The sequence below is a fragment of the Cervus elaphus genome, chromosome 21 (assembly GCF_910594005.1).
Source record: "Cervus elaphus chromosome 21, mCerEla1.1, whole genome shotgun sequence".
Taxonomy (NCBI): domain Eukaryota; kingdom Metazoa; phylum Chordata; class Mammalia; order Artiodactyla; family Cervidae; genus Cervus; species Cervus elaphus.
Window position 1 is genome coordinate 59,258,444 of NC_057835.1, and position 6,682 is coordinate 59,265,125.

General features: G+C 44.7%; 1 pseudogene; it reads right to left on the bottom strand.

Moving 5' to 3' along the window:
• Nucleotides 1-473: 473 nt before the first annotated feature.
• On the bottom strand, nt 474-3,913 carry LOC122679108 (annotated as a pseudogene).
• Nucleotides 3,914-6,682: the final 2,769 nt, after the last annotated feature.

The window sequence follows — 6,682 nt, forward strand, 5'->3', positions numbered from 1 at the left end:
AATGATGGACACTTAGACTGTTTCCATGTCTTGGTTATTATAAATAAAGTTGCAATGAATATGGGCGTGCACAGATCTTTTTTAGTTAGCATTTTTGATTCCTTTAGATAAATACCCAGAAATTAATTGTTGGATGATATGGTAGTTTTGTTTTTTGTCTTTCTTTTTAAACATAAAGATTCATTTATTCAAGTCCATGCCATCTAATCCACTGAGTAATCAGGACTGGAAAAGGGAAGAATTAAACCTAAAAAACAACAAAAACACTGAGATATTCATCCCCCGCATTGTGAGTCAGTTCAGAAGAATCTGTGTGCCGGCAAGTCGGTCTCCTCCCTGAGAAGCATACTTTGTTCTCTGTTCTCCTCCAGCATCTTCATCTCTCTCAGCTAAGGCCTGGATAGTGTCAGGGCGGGAGCCACACACACTCTAGCTCTGGAGCTGTGGGCTGGTGGGAGTTGAGCCCCAGGCCCTCAGTTACCTGAGGGCTCCAGCAGCGTGGGGTCAGGCTCCCAGCAGCCCAGCTCTGCCGTCTGCCTCCAGAGCTGCCCCACCATCTGCAACAGGGCTGACCACTCCAGCTCCAAGGCTGGGGTCGCCTGCTTTAGCTTGCTTCTGCTAATTAGGAGCTTCTCAGGGGTTGCTCCCAGGCTCTGGATCCTCCCATTGGCCACCTGCGGTTGTTCAAGGTTCTGTTTGCATAAGCTGCTGTTGGTCTTCTATAATTTGTCCATTCTTTGGTGGTCACTGAGAGAAGAATCGATACGCTCTTCCTAAAGCACGTAAGCCTCAACTTCATAAGCCTCTAACTTTAGAGGGGTCCATCTCAGACACCTGGCTGATAGTCTTCAACATCTGCACCAAGCCTAGGTTGAGTAGTGTGCTTTTTATAGAGTCAACTATGGTTCCTAGGTTTTCTTGCTGCAGAATCAAGGGCTTATGGCATCCCAGCAGACTTAAAGCCACTTTAAATATGACCTCTGAGTCCTGAAGAAAGATCATATCAAAGACTCTGGCAACGAAGCCCAGGTGGAACTGCGAGGCAAACACGGTGAGGAACCAGGGCGTGGCGTAGAGACTGGGACCGATCTCATACTCCTCCAGGCATGGTAATCATGGAACAGCCTTGAGAGTTGGTCCATCTGGATCTGTAAAATAATAATGTCTGGTCGATACTGTTTCCACAGTCCCGTGTCAAACATCAGAAACTTGAGCATGTTAAACATCTCTTCTTCACCCATGTGAAGCAGCAGGATGCCTGCTACAAAGCTGAGACCTTGGCAATAACCCACTTCTTCGTCTAGAAGGGAGCAGGCCTTCAGGATGTTGTGAAGTGACAGCTGCCCTGTTCCTGGCTAAGCAGAGTAGTACCGATGTGTTGGAAAGGTTCGCCCGAGGTCGCTGAGAATGGTGTGCTGCTGGGAGGTGAGCTGCTTTAAGAGCTCTTTGGAGGGCATGTCCTTGGGCTGCTGTTTGCTGAGGAACAGGTGCTTCAGGTGGCACTGCTCCACCAAGAATTTCCAGATTTCACCTCGGTGATGTCGTGGCACACCTTGGCCAACAGCCAAGTGCATTTTTTTCCACGTCAAACTTAGTTTGTGATCTTCCTGGAGTGCTTAGCATCTTTCCCCACACTGTAGTCACTTCTTCAAGACAAGGAGTGATTTCTTCATAATCAAGTTTAGGCACGTGTTCAGCAAATCATTCTCAGAGGCTTGCAGCTTTTGATTTTCCTTTTCCATCCTGAGCACCAGTATCTGTTGTAGAATGGCCTTTTGCCACAGCTCTCGGAGTTCAAGAGATGTCCTTTTCTTTTCCTCTGGGACAGGGCTGAAGGGTTCATCTTTACAAACTGGTTCTAGAGGAGATCATGGGGAAAGGTCTCCCAGCTCTGAATAATCTTCGTATCTGCTGGGAGAATCGCAGGCCTTCTGGGGGGTGGCCACTCGAAGGAAGATCTGCTGCCTCCATGAGTGTCTCCGCATCTTTATGGGGGTCCTGCTGGCGTCACCCACGTGGTTGGCTTTGGACTCAAAGTCCTTTCATTCATGAGGAGTCTCTGTGCTCACTGAGTGACACCTTACAAGCTTCTTTTGCAAGACCCCCGGGGACCCCCATGCTGGCTGCGGAGGCCTGGCATTCCCCAGGGACATGACTTAGGGTGTTGGCGTGCCTTTGGAAGCCCTGCTTGGGTGAGAGCAGGGCTGGCTGTTTGGTGGGTTGGCTCTCCAAGTCACTGGACAGGTCATCCAAGGAGCTGAGGAACCTGAAGCAGCTCTTGGAGATAGGCAAGGCCTCCTTTTCACAGCCAGACAGCTCTTTGCTGGTGTTACTGAATGTCAGACATAGAAGTGTCCAGACCCAGACTGGCCGAGTGCTCCTGGAGGCCTCTGGCTTTATTATCCTGGGACAAAATACTTTCTAGAGGTTCTGTTAAAGACCTCTTCACTTTGTTTCTCAGCATATCTAGCCTAAATCTAGTGGCACTTGATGGTAGTTCACTTCCAGTATACTCTGCTGCAATCTGTGATGTCTGTTTTATCTCCCCAATATGGGCGTGAACTTTTCGTTTCTCTTCATGTAAACATCTCAGGAAAGAAATAACCAATTCATTCTCTCACTTCTCATTCCTTGATCTCAATTTCTGAACCTCCTCAAAAATAGTTGCTTGCTCCTGATTAGTTAATGTTGTCAGGTGCTTCTGGAGCTCTAGTTTGGTTTTGGAAGAATTAATTCCCTTGATCTGCTCACAGAGCTTGTGCAGGCCCTGCAGGGGGCAGCCCTCACATAGCGGAGCAAGCACCTTTGCTGTCTGCTGTACCAAGGCCACCGTGAAGGCCTGCTTCAGGGTCATCATGACCTTGATAGGTAATTAGAATAGGAAAAAGGAGTCCAAAATGGCAGTGGCTAAAAGAAAAAGAAAAAAGAAAAGCCCGCAGAAATGGAACAAAAGAAAATCTGAGGACCAGAGTGAGAACCTCAGGTAAAACAAACAGCCCTCCTGGCTCGCCCAATTTACATAGGGCAGGCTCAGGGAGAAGAGAAAAAACATAAAAGAGGAGCCAAAATTGAGCCCTGCCTCTTCTTTTGGGTCGGACTGCCCTCGCACCTCAAGGATATACTTTCCTTTGCTTGCCAAATAAAACTGAGCTGTAACCAAGCTGTAACACTGGTCTGCCATTTCAAATTTTTGCTGCAGTGAGACAGAACCAAGGAAATTACACACTCCCCTGACTATCTCATCCACCAGAGCTTCATTTGTGCGCTGAAACACAGAGGAAATGAAAGCCTCTACCTCCTTAAGACTCCCGGCAGATGAAACCAAAGTGGTCCACATATCTAATACCCTGAGAGCAAAAGGATATCTCCTGAAAATTTTTCTCCAACGCTATATTTTTGGTGTCAGGACTGATGAGGTAAACTTCGGATTGACCAATTGTGAAGAGCATAGTTCAAGCTTCCTCAATATCTGCCCGCCGCACAATATTGAGTCCACTAATCAGGTGGTTCTGGATGTCACTTTCCTCCAAAGAGCTGAAGAAACTACTACTCCGCAAGCCTGCATCCTGAAACTCCTTTCCGAAGGCCAAGGAGCCACAGCCAAGGCTTTGAGAAGGACTAGCACACCGACTGAGGGCCCGCTCAGCATCCCCCAGCGGCTGCAGCGCAGACTGAAGCTGATCCAAGAGGAGAAGCCACCTCTCATGTGACTGAAGCCCTCCATGCACTAGTTGATCAGGGCTGGTGGAGCCTTCCTGAGCGCCATCACCATGTGGCCGCAGAACAGCGCCTCTATCTTCTTGGCGAAAGTGTCATCGAACTCCGTCAGGCAATGCAGCTCCTCCTAGCGGGCCTGCTCGATGGAATTGATGATCTCAGGCACCTTGGCCACCCAGCTGAACAATGGCGACATCGCGGGCCAGTCGGCAGCTCATTGTCCTGGGCTCCCGCTTACTCCCACCGCCTGCCCTAGGGGTGGCGGGCAGCCAGGGGCCGGCTTGGGGTGCAGCAGAACGGGCCATGGCTCCCCTGGCTGCCGCAGCAGACTCCCCCCAACACGTCACGTGGTGAAAGTGAAAATGAAGCCGCTCAGTCGTGTACAACTCTTTGCAACCCCATGGACTGTAGCCTACCATACTCCTCCATCCATGAGATTTTCCAGGCAAGAGTGCTGGAGTGGTTGCCATTTCCTTCTCCAGAGGATCAAACCCAGGTCTCCCACATTGTAGGCAGACACTTTACCATCTGAGCCACTAGGGAAGTCCCACGTCACCTGGTAGTTCTGTTTTTTGAGGAAACACTACATAGTTTTTTACATAGTGGCTGTACCAAATTAATATTTCAACCAACATTACACATCCATCTTCTCAGCAACGCATACTATTTCTTGTCTTTTTCATAATAATCTTCAGATATGCATTAAGTGATAACCATTGGAGTTTTCATTTGCATTTCCCTGTTTATAAGTAATGTTGAGCACCATTTCATGTACCTGTTGGCCATCTGTGTGTCTTCTTTGGAAAAAAGAATCTAGTCAAAATCTCTGCCTGTTTTTTAACTAGACTGTTATTTTGCTATTGAATTCTATGTGTTTTTTATATATTTTGATTATTATTCCAGTATCAGATACTTGGTTTGCAAATATTTTCTCCCATTCAGGTGGTTGCCTTTTCACATCATTGCTGTGGAGAGGCTTTTTGTTTGATGCAGTTTCACTTGTTTTTGTTTTTATTGTTTTACATTTGGTATCAAATCCATGAATCATTGTTAAGACCTATGTCAAGGAACTTACCACTCTGCTTTCTTCTAGAAGTTTTATGGTTTCAGGTATTATGTTGAAATCTTTAAGCCATTTTGAGTTAAATTTTGGGTGTGGTATCAGATGGCCCACTGTCATTCTTTTGCATAAGTTCCAGATTCCCAACACCACTGACTGAAAACTGTTCTTTATCTATTATATAGTCTTAGCTCATTTAAGAAAATTAATTGACCATATATAAATGGACTTATTTCTGGGCTCTCTTCTGTTCCATTAATCTATGTCTCTGCTTTTATGCTAATACCATACTGCTTTCATGATTATAGCTTTTGTGATATAGTTTGAAACTAGGTACTGTGTTGTCTCCAGCTTGCTCTTCTTTCTCAAGATTGCTATAGCTTTCAGAGTCTTTTGTGGTTCCGTATACATTTTAGGATTGTTTGCTCTATTTCTTGAAAAATTCTATTGGAATTCTGATAGACATTGCATTGAATCTATAGACTATTTTCAGTAGTATGAGCAAATGATCTTCCAATTAATTCTTCCAATCTATGAACAAGTAATATATTTCCATTTTATTTGTATCTTCTTCAATACCTTTCAGTAACATTGTATATTTTCCAGTGTACAGGTCTTTCACCTCTTTAGTTAAATCTATTTTTGATGCAGTTGTAAATGAGGTTGTTTTCTTAATTTCTTTTCTGATAATGTATTATTGGCATAGAAACATAACAGTTTTTTTATTTTGTATCTTGCAACTTTCCTAACTTTATTGAAACTTTTGCATTTTTAAAATATATAAAATGTCATGTCTTCTGCAACTAGTGACAGTTTTATTTCTTCCTTTCAAACTTGAATTTATTTTATTCTTTTTCTCACCTAATTGCTCTGGCTGAGACTTCCAATACTATGTTGAATAAAAGTGGTGAGAGTGGCCATTCTTGTCTTGTTTTCAGTCACTCAGTCATATCAAACTCTTTGCAACCCGATGGACTGCAGCACACCAGGCTTCCCTGTCCTTCACCATCTCCTAGAGTTTGCCCAAACTCTTGTCCATTGACATGAGCTGGGAGTCTGAGTGTCTCTGTCACCCCCGTCTCGTCCTGCCCTCAAACTTTCCCAGCATCAGGGTCTTTTCCAATGAGTTGGCTCTTTGCATCGGGTAGTCAAAGTATTGGAACTTCAGCTTCAGAAATAGTCCTTCCAATGAATATTCAAGACTGATTTCCTTTAGGATTGATGGCTTTGATCTCCTTGCTTTCCAAGGGACTCTCAAGAGTCTCCTCCAGCACCATAGATCTAAAGCATCAATTCTTTGGTGCTCAGCCTTCTTTATGGCCCAACTCTCACATCCACACATGACTACTGGAAAAACCATAGTTTTGACTATACAGACCTTTGTTGGCAAAGTGACATCTCTGCTTTTTAATGTGCTGTCTAGGTTGGTCTTAACTTTCCTTCCAAGGAGTAAACGTCTTTTAATTTCATGGCTGCAGTCACCATCTGCAGTGATTTGGAAGCCCAAGAAAATAAAGTCTGTCACTATTTACACTTTTTCCCCATCTATTTGCCATTAAGTGATGGGACTGGATGCCTTGATCTTAGTTTTGTGAATGTTGAGTTTAAGCCAGCTTTTCACTCTCCTCTTTCACCTTCATCAACAGGCTCTTTAGTTCCTCTTCACTTTCTGCCATTTGGTGTCACCTGCATATCTGAGGTTACTGATAGTTCTCCTGGCAATCTTGATTCCAGCTTGTGAGTCATCCAGCCCATCATTTTGCATGATGTACTCTGCATATAACTTAAATAAGCAGGGTGACAATTGTACAGCCTTGTTGTACTCCTTTCCCAATTTTGAACCAGTCTGTTGTTTCATGTCTGGTTTTAACTGTTGCTTCAAGACCTGCATACAGATTTCCCAGG